Source organism: Corvus cornix, chromosome 1A, assembly GCF_000738735.6.
Source record: "Corvus cornix cornix isolate S_Up_H32 chromosome 1A, ASM73873v5, whole genome shotgun sequence".
Taxonomy (NCBI): Eukaryota; Metazoa; Chordata; class Aves; order Passeriformes; family Corvidae; genus Corvus; species Corvus cornix.
Genome location: NC_047057.1, coordinates 25060429 through 25075066, shown reverse-complemented (window position 1 = coordinate 25075066; position 14638 = coordinate 25060429).

The window sequence follows — 14638 nt, the reverse complement described above, 5'->3', positions numbered from 1 at the left end:
AAGGAATGACAGAATTTATAGGTTATGGAGGGTTTGGAAATGATAATGGAGTAAAGTACTAAGACAGGAGACAGTAAATAGTCTTACATTGGTAGCCTGATACTTCACAGAATTACAAAGTAAGCTCAGTTGTAATGGACACACAAGGATCATTGAGTCCAGCTCCTGGTCCTGCACAACACCATGCCCAAGAGTTACACCATGTGCATGAGAGTATTGTCCAAATGCTTCTTGAATTCAATCAGGCTGATGCTGTGACCACTTCCCTGGGGAGCTGGCTCCAGTGCCCAAATACCCAGTGGGTGAAGAACCTTTTTCTAATATCCAGCCTAAATCTCCCCTGACACAACTTCAGGCCATTTCCTTGGGTCCTGTCAGTGGTCACCACAGAGCAGAGATCAGTGTCTCCTCCTCCTCTTCCCCTCATGAGGAAGTTGTAACTGCAATGAGGTTTCCCCTGTCTCCTCCAGCCTGAACAGACCAAGTGCCCTCAGCCACTCCTCATACGGCTTCCCCTCAAGGCCCTTCATCTTCTTTGTGACCCTCCTTAGCCACTCTCTCATAGCTTTATATCTTTCTTATATTGTGGCACCCAAACCTGCCCCCAGCACTCGAGGTGAGGCTGCCCCAGTGCAGAGCAGAGCGGGACAATCCCCTCCCTTGCTCGGCTGGCAATGCTGTGCCTGATGCACCCCAGGACAAGCCTGGCCCTCCTGGCTGCCAGGGCACTGCTGACTCAGGTTCAACTTGCCACTGGCCAGGACCCCTAGGTCCCTTTCTGCGGCGCTGCTTTCCAGTATCACATTCCCCAGTCTGTCCGTGCATCCAGGGTTGCCCCATCCCAGGTGCAGAATCTGGCACCTGTCTTTATTAAAATTCATACAGTTGGTGATTGCCCAGCCCTCTAATTTGTTGAGGTCTCTCTGCAGGGCAGGGCCTCTCTGCCTTCAAAGGAAGTCAACAGCTCCTGCCAGTTATGTATCATCTTGTGCAAGATCACAGTGTCTCTGCTGCCTGTATGACGGAGGGTGGTGAATATACCTCTGCCTGTCTAACAGTGCATTTGTTTAAAATGGTGGGAGCTGCCATTTGGGTAAGACTTCAGCCTTGGGAAGAGTTTCAGGAGACCACTGTGACAGAAATAATGACTGATGTGCCACATCTTTTGAGTACTCCAAAATGGCAGCTGCTTCTTGCTATATGAGCAAGTACTAATATATTATCCTTGCACTACTCTGAACCCCCCAATATCTTTTCTTGTAGTCCAAAACATTAAACTGAAAAAATGTAGTTCTTATTCACAGCACGATGTGCTTTACTCATTCTAGCAAGCTAGCTGTGTATGCTTTGTGCTTTTAAATTATTTAGACCATCCAGATAAGTCATAATCTGTTTTATCTGAGCCTTGTCTTGTACACTATTTTTTCATCTCACAATACTGCCATTAGTCATCACAGGTTAGGTTACAGGCTAATACAGACCTTTGTTCACCTTCTAGCATTGGAAATGCTGCCTTGGGCCTACTAGAGCACTGGAAATACTTTAGAGATCTTTTCCAGTCCTTCAAGGCTGTGCAGAAAATTATCTGGAGATCTGGGAAGTTAACAAGAAAAGACCATATAAGATACATGGAATTTCCTATAATCATTACATATACTAGGCATGCTCTCTACAGTCAGATCTAGGTTTCTTCATGTGAAAATGACTATGGATTTTCATTTGTGAAAGTATATTAAATATTCGCAATGCAAAATAAAATGGATTTTTCTGAACCCCAGAATAAAATAAACACCTATAATAATAATGGCCTTCTACTACTGAGATGCTAGAATTATGAATCTGGCTATCCTGAAGGAGCAAAGAGAAGGCTGAGTTGTTGCAATTGATACCATCTTAGAGCCACAGCAAACTTCAGTAAGGCAAGCATTCGATCACAATCCCTTTGCACTGCATTAGTAGTGTACAGGAACTATAAAGCTGTCCTAAGTAGGCAAGGGAGCATTTTGGATTGGACAGTCTGGCCTGGCAGTGGGAGGTATACTGATATGTTGCTCTCTTCTAGTTGGTGAAATGGGTCCTCAGTCCACTTGTGAAGTCTTGAATATTGAGGATGCAATTCAGGTCATTTTTTCCTCCTTGAAAAGTTGAATTATGTCCTGTGCATTTACATTTAATGCCAATGCCTTTTCCTGGCTCTGTAATCTCATGTGTTATCAATAGTTTCTGGACAGATAAAAGATGCCCTGCTAGGTGCCATGTCCAAAACTACAGCCTAGCACACACACTTCTGCCTTCCCTGTGATCCAAGTGCAGTCCTAGCTCAGCCCTCAGAGTCAGCTGGCTTGCGTAAGTCTATCAAATGCTGTTGTGAATTGCAGCAAGAGCTGAAGTTGTCTCTAAGCAGCATGAATCCCTGGAAAATTCCAGGGCACACAAAATAATTTCGGGTTTAAGGGCTGCAGTTACGAAATGGAAAGCAGGAAATGCCAACCTGAAGTATGAATGTCCTGCCTTGAAAGTATTGTGTTGTTGGATGTGATGGTGTCTGCTGAAGGCACATACTTCCAAGGAGCAAGGGAAGGCAGAATAGAAGAGACAGTGTTTGGCCTAAGCAACCTGGTCTGCTCAAAAGAGGAAATCATGCCTGCAGCAGGAAAATGCCTTGGAAACATTCATAAGATACCTCTGGAAGGTGCTTTATTAGTTTTGTGAAGTTAGTTTATACTTGGATCTGCATAAGACTTCAAAATCAATTAAACAGGAAAAGCCTAGTGCTCCCACTCTTGGTGAGGGATGCCACATCCTCAAATGTGCTTACCCTGTCCTTCATTTTCCTGAGTACAAATGACTGCCACATGCAGACAGGCTGCCCTTCAACCCCTTCCATTTTGGAGGGCCCCTGCAAGCCTCCCAGTCGCTCCCCAGGGCTCAGCAGCATGTCACATGCAGAACTTTGCTGGGTGTCTCAGGGTGGGTGACCCTGTGGGTTGCACTGGGGTTGGAAGACACAATGTAAACTGAGGAGAGCTCTAGCTCCCTTATAATCCACAAAATGTGAAGATATCCATGTGTATCCTTTACTGCTGGAAAAGAAAAATCTCAGAGTATCCAGTCGGTAGAGAGCTGTCTGGGGTCTGCTAGTAAGCTGTACTTTTCATGGCAGTGAGTGCTCATGCATTTTATCAATTTAACAGTAAAAAATGCTGGAGTTAGTTTGGGGCTTTTGTTTGGTCTTGAGTCAGCCTCAGCCCCAGCCCCCTTCCTCTTTTTCCTTGTTTTGGCTTCCTAAAAACAAAATTAATTTTTTTTCAAAGGAAGGGTAGTGGTTTATGTTTCTGAGATCCATGTCAAGATACAGCAGTTTTCTTCTACTGTGTATTTTCTCTGTGGTACGGCAAGCCCTACACCACAACTACTTCCCAGCACTGCTGCTCCCCATAATTTTCTCATTCCTGGCCATTTCTTATTAAAACATTTCATCTTAGTAGGCCCCAAAAAATGAAAACACTCCAGTTATTTGGTTTTATTCATGTAACTGCACAAGAGAGGGCTGAACGTCCACAGCAAGAGGCTGCAGGACTAGTGCTTAAAAAATACCACAAGGCAGAAATATCCACCTACGTCACAGACATTGGTTCTCTGTCCTCATCGAAGTAGCTTGGGCCACAGACCAGGAAACAGCACACATTCTCTCTCTTCTCAGTGGTATTAAGGTCAGAAAATAAAATATGAGCTTGAAAATTAGCCTTTGGAAAGGGGCTGAGAAGTGACTTATCATCTCCTGTCCTCATCCTCTCCACAATCTGAGTACCCAGACCTGCCATTCTCTGCTAGAGGAAGGACCTTGCAGACCAGGGGGTTTCTACCACTGTGCTGTATTTCAGACACAGTGCAAAGTTCTCAGCTTTAAGTGAGAAGTTATTAATGCTGTGACATTTGTGCTGCAGCCATTGATCGGCCATGGTGTGATTTTCTTAGTGTTTCCCAGTCAAGCAATCCCTAGATAATGTAAGAAAACATGACATAGCTGTGCTTCTTTTTACTGCCTATGTGACATGATCGCTTTATTCAAGGACAAGACCAATGCCAAAACATACCCACAGTTCTTCCCAAGTTTTGGAGATAAAAGCATTTTTGGTCTGTGGTTTTTTTTTTTTTTATTTCACCAATCAAAAGTCTATAAAGCCAGGTTTTGTTCCTTATATGTTGTACATATTATCTCTCTGTCAGACCAGCAGGTGTATCTTAGATCTGTAGGTTTGGATGTCAATTCATATTTTAAGTCTCACTAAAATTCAGGGTTTCTGGGTACCCTTGAATTTGGGTTTTTCTGGTGGCCAAGCCTGTTTCTCTTTTTAGAGAAAAGGCAGCTGAAAATCTATACACAATTAGAGTTCCCATTGTGAATCTTAACTTTCTTTCCAGTCACTATGATGGTAGCATTTTCATATTGAATTCTGCTTCTTTTGTAATAATTCACAGCCTGGACAACCTAAGTCATCCACCAGTTACCTTTATTTATTTTGTATTTTGTGCTTGTTTAACTGGGCTTCTTTGCATTTGAAGGAGAAAGAAAGTTAGCATTCAAACACCAACCAAGCCTTACCTTTGTTATCTACCTTCACATTTGGTCTGGCATGTTTGGCTTTCATCAGGGGAAAACATATAATGTAGGTACAGACATATCTGAAAAAAAGAACCAAAAAGTGTATTTTAGTCATAACCTGTAGTCTGAAAATATGTTTGGGAAGTTATGTCCAAGGCAGTGAACATTTACCTGGAGTGTTTGTAGCAGTGGGCAGAGCTGTGGGGTGGCTGGGGACAGACCAGACAGCCAGCAGAAGCTGTTGGTACTCACATACCTGGAAGAGCAAGTGGGATGAGGAACACGAGCCAAAAACCTGCAGGGCAGATATGCCCAACACAGTTGTACAGCAAACTCATAAATCAAACTTATCTCAGAGCTCATACAAAGCGGGCTTAGTTCACAGTTTTCAAGATAAATTATTTCAGGTGTTTAATTTGGGTTTTTGTTATTTTAAATTACAGGAAGATTTTCATCTGAGGAGCATGCAGTGTCAAAGGGAAGCCAAATTTTGCATACGTAGTTCCAGAGGAGATTGGATGTTTTCCATCTTATAAAATTACAGTGCTAAAAATATTTATTCCTTAATTCACTGTTGCCCATAAAGTAACAAACACATCTATGGTATTTCACAGTTTATTGGTCTGGGTAGACTTGGATAAAAGGCCATATGTTTCCAGTGGGGTCTCTTCAGACCAATAAATGTAATGTTGCTTTGCTCATTCAGAGCAACGAGATTCAACTGCATAACCATTTCAGTTTACTACAGAAGCTTTTCTGCAGAAGCTTTTACTACAGAAACACACTTTCATCGATTGGGTACTTGCTTTATTTCCTTAATGCTAATAATGTCTTCCTTCTTTCTGGGAGTGCTTAAAGATGATTATTACAGCTGGCTGGCACATCCTCTGAATGCCAAAGCCTTCTCAGCCCTCTTCAAAAATCTGCATTGGGTATTATTCATTTAGTTTTTAATTATTAGCATTTATATCTGTTTTTACATCTTTTGCATATCATTCAGCTGTTCAAAGGGAGTATTCCCATGCTGCCAGTCTGAAGTGCTTCTGTTTGAAGGCACTAGCAGCCCGGGGAATGCTCTCACATGTGGTCTGTGGCCAATCCAAAGAGCTGCCAATTGGGTTCTGCCAGTGCACATTAAACCGATACCATTTTGGAGATACTTTATCTGTGATCTTAACATAACGAGCTCAAAAGATTATTTCAGTGTCTTTCTAACATATTATGCTTGCTTTGGTCTCTCAGATAATTCTTTTACTCATATATGCTGTATTTTTCATTACATATTTACCCTTCATAGCCTGATACTCTATTTTCCAAGTAACCTGCAGGCTGTTGCGATTGCTATGTCTTGAAACCTCCTCCAGAGGTTGCTAGACAAAGCGCAATTACCAGCATTAGCTGAGTAACATAAAAATTGTGCTAGATGACATCTAGAACACTTTTCAAATAAATTACTCAGCATTTCCACTACTCCTTCCCCCCGGTTCTTTGTACTCAGAGAAAAGTAATTTTATCTGCAGCTTAAATGGGATGTAAACAAAGTTTTTGTGACTTTCTCTCTTGGTTTCTCACTTGACTCCCTTGGGTCAAAATTAAGTTCCATTCTTTAAGACTGACCTTTTGATATATACCTATACATTTTTAAATCTCCAAGGATAATCTCTCTGCCAAGTCTTTATTTCCACTGTTCTAGCTTATGCTAGTGTCTTTTGTTCTTGTTTCCACCTCATTTTCTATAGACTCTGCTTGCACTGTGTTTGTATTACATGTATGGGAGATTCAAGAACTATAAAACCTACTGAACCAATTATCTGCAAATGCTTAACACCTTCATCAAAATACTTAAGACAGAACCTGGTAATTTCTCTAGTGCAGAAACAGCTGCAGTTGCAGAAATTTATTTTGTATTAGACAGCAGAGAATCAACAGTTAAGCTGTGGGAAAGAAGGAAAGAGCTTTTTATAAAAATTAACAACTACAAAACTGACATTTGTACCATATTACAAATCAAACAATCCTATCTTCATCTATGTTTCTCTGTCCTGTGTAGTCTTTATTTTCTACTGGAGATCATATCTTGACATACATTCTTGCTATGATTAGGTCACTGAGCTATTTTCCCCCCATATGGATTATTTGATATCTAGCCTTGGCTTACACTGCAGCCTTAATATAATTAAGTAAAAAATGTCAGCCAACACAATTTCTTTTGAAAGCAGTCTGTCTTAGTTGCATGGTTCACACAACTCCTTAGTTCCTTCTATTTGGTTTCCAGTTTCCTCTAGTCCTTGAATCCTCTAGTCTGTGCTTATATCACATTACCATATGCAAAATACAAAGCCCTTTCTGTATGACAGATATTTTGTTCTAGACATTAATTTGACTTGAAAAGCTGAATAGCTTGTCTGATGTTTAACACAGAGTAAGTTTCTGCATGTGTGTTATTATAGAGGAGTTAGGGAACCACAGATGTGCACACCTGTAGACCAAACACCTATGTGAACAGAACCCTCTTCATAAAGAAATATATTCAAAACTTAAGTATCAATGTTTTTGTTGGTTTTTTTTAAATGTCTTTGTCTTATCTGGTTGAAAATTTTTGATCAGCTACAATTAGTGGCTGAATTTGCAGAATGGTATACTGCCTGTGTTTTGCTTCTTGGTTTCTTATAGCTTTTTTACCTAATGACAGAGTGTTCTGTGGGATAAAATAGTCCTCTGTGATTTCAGAAATTTTTTTGTGGGTGTTACTTCCTGCTGCAGTTGCTGTGCCTGCATAATGAACTGCAAAAGCCCTGCTGTGTGGGTGCAGCATAGGTCAACAGAATTAGATTTTCTCTTGATGAAGTTCCACAAGTTTCCGGAAAATATGTTGAACTCAGTTCAAAGAGTGAAGCTCTGTCAACTGTGGGGTTTCATTTTTAGGATTTAGTTCCCAAAGCACACTTGTAGCCATAGCATATTCATGCAGCCTTGCTCTTTTTATTTGCTGTCATTTAAGTATATCTATTCATAAAACTAAACCCAGATGGAGTAAACATCAGTCATGGCCAGTCTCTGGTGCCTTCATATGTACTCACAAAGGAAACATCATTAGAAATGCTTTTAAGATCAAAACTTAGTCTCTTTGCATTATGTTAAAAATACCTCTGGTGGTTTCATGTTGCTCAGAAAGCCCACTGGACTGTTGCGTGGACATGACCCACTTACTGCTTTGCAATGAAAGACACTTGAGTACCTGGCATGTGCCAATGAAACGGGGTAGAACTCCATTCTTTCTTTCTTGAGCCACTAAGTGCTATATTTTTCTTCATGACAGGTAGCTCTTCTGCTTTTTTTTTTAATGTTTTCAGAGATAATTTTTAGAAAGAAAGATCCTATTCAGAAGCTAATTTCATTATTTTCATTATTACTTTTTTCACCCTATGACATTTCAATATCAATTTGAAATGTTTTGTAATGTTGAGACAAGTGACACCCTGTAGCATCTTTCACATGAGACAAATTGAAAGTTAAATGTTAAGTACTAATTTGGAAAAAAATTGCTTGAAATGTTGTTTTAACAATTTTGGGTACATGCTGCTGCTTTTACCTGTCTGCTTTCAGGGACTAATGCTAAAGAGGGAATAAATTTTGAAGACTTTCTTGAATTCTTTAGCAGTCATGCCAAATCAGGTTATGTAGGAAAAAAATAAATCACAGGTATCATACCATATGTTATCTCTGGTACATACATACATGTAGACATAGTAGAATAGAAAGCGTACTTCAAGCCCATACAGAAATCAATGGAATAAATGGTACTTGCAGAAGCATATGTTATTTCCCAATTTCCACTCTGATATGTCTAATTCCATTATGGACACTGATAGAGAGGAAGATGAGGAAAGACAAATATACATACCACCCAAGACAGGATATGAAGAAGATATTAAGTTGAAGATTAATAAACTATTTGAGTTTAGGATACTCTAACATGAAAAAGTAAGAGATGTGATGCAAAGCTGATATAAGGGTGAAAGCCAACAACATGTGGAAAGGAAAAAATATCTCTAAGAGGAACTGGTTCAGAAACGTCATTTACAGTGCCTGGTTAACTGACTAGTGCTTTGAAAATCTGAAATGTGTGATGCACACCATCAAATAGGGGATTTCTTAAATTACAGTTGTATGCTAATTATTCACTTTAGGCAGTGGTTTTTCTGAAGCAGTAAATGATCCCAGACTTGTCTTAGCCAGAAAAAATCTTGCCACTGAAATGTTGGGGACTGTTAGTCACCAGTGCAGGAATTGTCACTTTTCTAAATCTTGAATAGAAATGAAATCAATAAAATGAGACATAATGACAGATTTATAAAAGCAACCTTCCTTTACATAATGGATTTTATATTCTAATGTTTCTTTACCATAATCCTTTAAAATTATGCAAAAAATTTAAGTGATAGTAAAGAATTCATTAAAAGATTAATAGTTGTGGTTTACCAATTCACTCCCAGGTCACTTAATTATTTAGTTCATTAATTCTGCAAATGTCAGGCTTACCATGAACTCTAGTGATTTGCATAAGTAAGGGTATTGTTCTGTGAGCAATTGTCATCTAACAACTTCAAACAAGAATTTGGCATTATTTTTACTCACAAGTACATATAGTGATGGGGAAACAAATCTAACATTGATTTATCAAGAAGATACCCTCCAAATTAGACTATAGGAGTGGAACCTTTTTTAGGAGCCACATTTGTCATGAAACAAAAATCAGTCATTTAAGGTAGTGTGAAGCCTTCTAAAGCTTTATTTATTTATTTATTTATTTATTTAAAATTTTACTTGTTGGAATATTGAGAGGATGGTTCATTGTAATTATCAAAAGGATTCTAGTTCTGAGGAGACAATTAAAATGTTTACACTATGCTAAAGTGACCCAAACACTAGAACTTACATGTATGAATTTGTATGTACACAGACACACATATATCTGTGTAAACATATCTAGAGGTACGAAAGAAATACTTCTAAGAACACTGGAAATAGTCTGAGTAGCCATTAGCTGTTATTTAATCTTTGGTAGTAGCCTTCAAAGCAAGACACTGTACACAATGGCACTATGAACCTTCTTTTAGCATAGGTGAAGTTTTCCATTCACTTGGTAAGCCTGAGTGGAGAACATCAATAGCTGGTCATTATGCACCATGTAAAATAATTTGAAGTCCTGTGATGCATACAGACTAAGTAAGGCCGTCTTAAATAATTTTTATTGTGGAATGATTTCTTCCATTACAGGTTCTATGCACTGTAAAATAGCATGAGGCTGTAACAGTCACAAGCCAGTGTGTACCCATGTATCTTGCTGCATTGAATGGTTAAATGTGAAAATGAATTCTTTCTGGCAGGCTAAACTCACGGCCCTCTGTATTAGTGGCATCTGCTATGGCACGTGAATCAGCCTTGCTCTTAGTGGGTATGCAAAGCAAGCACAAGTTTCTAGGGGGTAATACATAATCTGTTCAGACCCACTTCTACAGCCCCCATGAGTGGATCTATTAAGTACAATTAGTCTCGTAATTAAGGGCCACAGTATTAAACACTTCAAGCATTATTTTTTCTCTTTTTGACAACACAGAATCAATCTTGTGACAGCTTCCCTGCCATACAGTCTTAGATCTTGATAAACAAAGTGCAAGGATTATAGTTAAAATTATGTTAAAGTCGGCAAAGCATGAGACACTTTTACACAAAATACACTCATTCACATCTGTGGACTAAATAGGTATAAATAGCAGAAAAGTAAATCCGTGGTATATATACACAGAGGAGGTATAAAAGTGTAAAAAATAAAAGTTTTAAAGACAAGAATCTTTGGATAGTTTCACCTAAGGCACCTACATGTATTGGATATTTCCTGCTGAAATAAATTGCATCTTTTGCAGTGTCAGTAATTTTGGGAGGAGCAGTGTGAGTTTTTGTATGGTCATGGGAAACACTGTAGTTATACTACAAAGAAATGTAGATTGGAAGTTTCGTGAATTGATCAGCTACTGTGTGATTTCCTGGGATTGCCTGTGTGTGTTTACAGATAGAGAGGCAGGGACTAGTCTGTTCTCAGTGGCTTTGGAAGACAAATGGGCCATTAAACTCCTATGTCCTTGAAAAAGTTTTACTATATTAAAATGGGGACTTTAAAGTAAAATAGCTGAAGAGAAAAAAAAAAATCGGTGTAATATCATTTAATGTGAATCAGCACAGAGTTGACAGTGAATAGGATCCAGAGTTTATGGATATTCAAGAATATTTGGGGACAAACTGAAGTGATTCTCAAAAAAATGTCAGATGTCCTATAATCTGCCTCTGCTTTTCCTCCAGCTAAAATGTCAGGGTTTCAACAGTTTGGTGGTACATAAAAGTTACTCAAGTATTTTTTATTAGCTCTGAAACTTTTTGGGGAGAAGAACACAAACCCAACCATACCGAAAAGCATTTAAAAGGGTTCAAACATGTTTACTTATAAAATACTGTAGCCAAAACCATTTCAAATTTACTTCTATATTTTAAAGTTTAATCAATACCTTAACTGCCTAATTGGGCACTCACCCAACTAATCCTGGAAATCTGAAGGTCCAAGCCTACCTTAACTCATAATGTAACAAATCTGAAGACCCTGTAAAAATCAACCACAACAGCAGATTTTAAAAATCACCAAAAAATCAGGTACAGGATGACAGTACTTGTGGCCTTGTTTGTGCTTCTGGTGCTTCAGTTCTTCGTATGTGTTGACCCTGTGTTATCAAGGAGGACGGAATGATATGAACAGTAAAGCATTTGGTAAATAGGACTGAGTTTGTCAATGTTTGATTTAAAATTAAACCAGCTGCCTTTTCTCAGTGTCTCAGTCTTCACGGAATAGGGAAGTAGTAGGATGGACTGACAACAACCTCACTCATTAGATAAGAGGAAACAAGTTAGGCCAGATTTTTGCCTTACCCTACAAAACATACTGGCTGTTAATCCCCCAGTGGGTTTATTAGTGAGTAAAGAGCAGTTAAGACTTTTTGATTTGCCATTTTCCTACGTGCTTTGAGCAATGACTTCAATACTGCAGAGAATGGCAGCATACAATACCATATCCTCTGCAGCTCAATCTGATTGTGATGTCCTATTGCTAATAAGAATTAATTTTCTGACTTTAAAGAATTTGGACATGCAGAAATCCCCTAAATTTTCCTGACCCTAGGACATGTAAGAACAGCAGCCTTGTACTTAAATCTGTAATTGTGGTATATTGGTTCTAAGCATGTCAAGGACAGAGGTGATACTGCACATTCAAGACTAGTAATAATCCAGTTTGTGAGGCAGCCTCCCAGCTGCTTCTGGATGCAGCTGTTTTGGGTTGGAGGCTGCAGCTGAAAATGAAGTGTGGCTGGATGCAATTTCTAATACCAGGCCAGAAGCCCAGCTTATGTTTACTGGCATGGCTCCACTGAAGTAGCTGTGGTAGCTTATTCCAGTTAGGCTCTTATTCCACAGCTTTCCTCATGCACTAACTTGTGTTGCTGGAATTTGCCATCATCTCTTTTCTGAACTAAATAAGATAACACTAATTTCTTAAAAATGCACCATTAGCCTTCTAAATGGAGAGACTGTTTGTATGTGTGACTTTATAAAGTAAAAAACAAGCTGTTAAAACAAAAATGGTACTTCAGGGAAGCAGAACCCTCACACGGTCGCTTTATATTGAATTATCAAGAGGTGTGCGAAAGATAGGAGTGTTTGGATTAAGTGCACTGTAATTTGCAGGGTGTATTTTGAAATATGGTCTATTTTGAAGGCAATAGACATAGACATATCATCAGCTTTCCATTAGTGAAAAAACTGAGAACCTCCTAATGACTTTTAACAGCCAATGAGCACATATTCTTCACTACCTACTGGTCATTAGATTATTTTGGAAGTATGCTTCCATCTAGTTCGGGAACATAGATGGGGTGCAAGCTCTCTCTTCTCCATTATTGTAGTCAGCATTAGGCATTTCTGAAGAAAAACTACTCAGGACTCAGGCTTCCTGATTCTAATAAAGCTTTGAAGGGTGAAGATTTAATAATGCTTGTAAATTATGTTGTACACAAATTTCAATGTGATAAATTAAAAAATTAAGACCACTTATAGTTTTCTAAATGTCTGCATGCTAACAGTTTACATTGTGTTCCATATTGTGTAAAACACATATCTCCTCAACACATACTTCCTGTGGTTGGTATAAAAGTTTTAAATTTCTTTTACTACGAAAACTTAAAGTTGAAGCAAAAATATCTGTTTTGAAGAAGTGGAAATATATAATGTATTCAATTCTATTTGGAATGATAGAGCACTGCAAAATAATTGTTGGATTAGTATTCAGCCTGTGACTATACAGACTACTGCTCAGATAAAATGACAAAAACAAATGTGAAAGTTCTATGAAAAGACATTCAAGGCTGTGAAAGCCTAAATACAAGGGACATATTCTGTAGTATCTATTCCCCATCTTTCTATGGTTTAATCAAATACCATGTTAATAACTTTGATACCGTAAGACCTTTTACTAGCTTGCTCTGATGTTTTTCTGTCAAGGGCTAACTAATAGTTTTAGCTCTCCAAAGAACAACATAACAAAGATAAGGCAAATGCCAGGAAATGTATTCATTAAATAGTCAAGAGAATGCCAAGGACAAGCTCACTGTATAATGTGTTAGGAGAACATCAATATTTGAGAAAAGGAAGATGCTGCTTTGGTATAACATATTTGTGGAAACTGCAATAAGCATGTTTTAAGCAAGGCTTCTCTTTAATTATTGTCTGAGTTTCACATAAAGTCTGCTTCATCAACTGGATAAATATTTGACTGCTGTTCAGTAAATTGCATTAGTTTACTTTAACTGTATGCTCAGCCTTATTCAGGCATCCTACATTAGGCAATGTAGTGTGTAATGCATCTCTGCAGGTGACCAGAGCTATTCTCTGTATGAGGTAAATTAAAACTCATATTTTAAAAATTAAACATTCTTGCACTTCATGATTTCAATATTTAATTATAACCTGTGTCAGGGCCTAATCTCTGACTGAGTCAGGCATGAAATTAATCAAAAACGAGGCACAAGCTTAGCAGTTCCACTGCACTGTAAAAATAATTTTTTCAGCATTTCTGTGATTCTTACAGAAATTTTATGAGAAAGATGCTGGTGAACATGTAGGTAGGGTAACAGGTAAAAGGTTAGTAAGTAGCCAAAATAATGATGATTTTTGTTAGTTGCCTTGGAAAAAACCTGGCAGAACACTTTAATCCTCAGGTGTGAGTGCACTGAGGAAATTGGAACATCAGAGAGGTGATCAGACAATAAAAAAAAAATCTTTGACTCTTTCTAAATCTATTTCAGGGAGAAAACCCAACTATTTTAAAAAAACCACCACTTTGACATACAGGATAGTACATATAATACAGGAGTAGATTATTTCATGGGAAGCCAAGCATACTGCAGCCATAGAGAGTACAGATACACTCTGCAAAGTCCTTGTGCAAAATAATTTGCTGTAAATGAATTATTTGTAGTTATATTTTTGACTGATGGAGAAAGATGGTGCAGAGCAGTGAGTTTCTTTTTCACTGTGCGTAATAACCTTATCTTTCCTTTAACCCAGAGCCAAACTTTGTAGCTGAGAAACAAAGGAAATGGTGAGATACTCAAAAAGGTTGAAAACAATTCTTGAAGTTTCACAAAATTAAAGCTTTTTCTCCAAAGTAATGAGATTGTGCTTCGGTTTTACATGAAAAGCACACACTCAGTTTTGGTTTATTTTGATGGATTTGTGTATTTTTTGCAGCATTGACTCTTCCAGAAACAAACCACCCATAAAAACAGGAAGTGCAAATGTAGCCAGCAACAGTGGAAAATTTTCCATACAGGCTCCTAAAAACTGACTGAACTACTTTTGGCATAATATGATAAAGGATATAAATACGTGAACAGTAACATTCTCCCATCCTGGCATGAAGCTGACTGG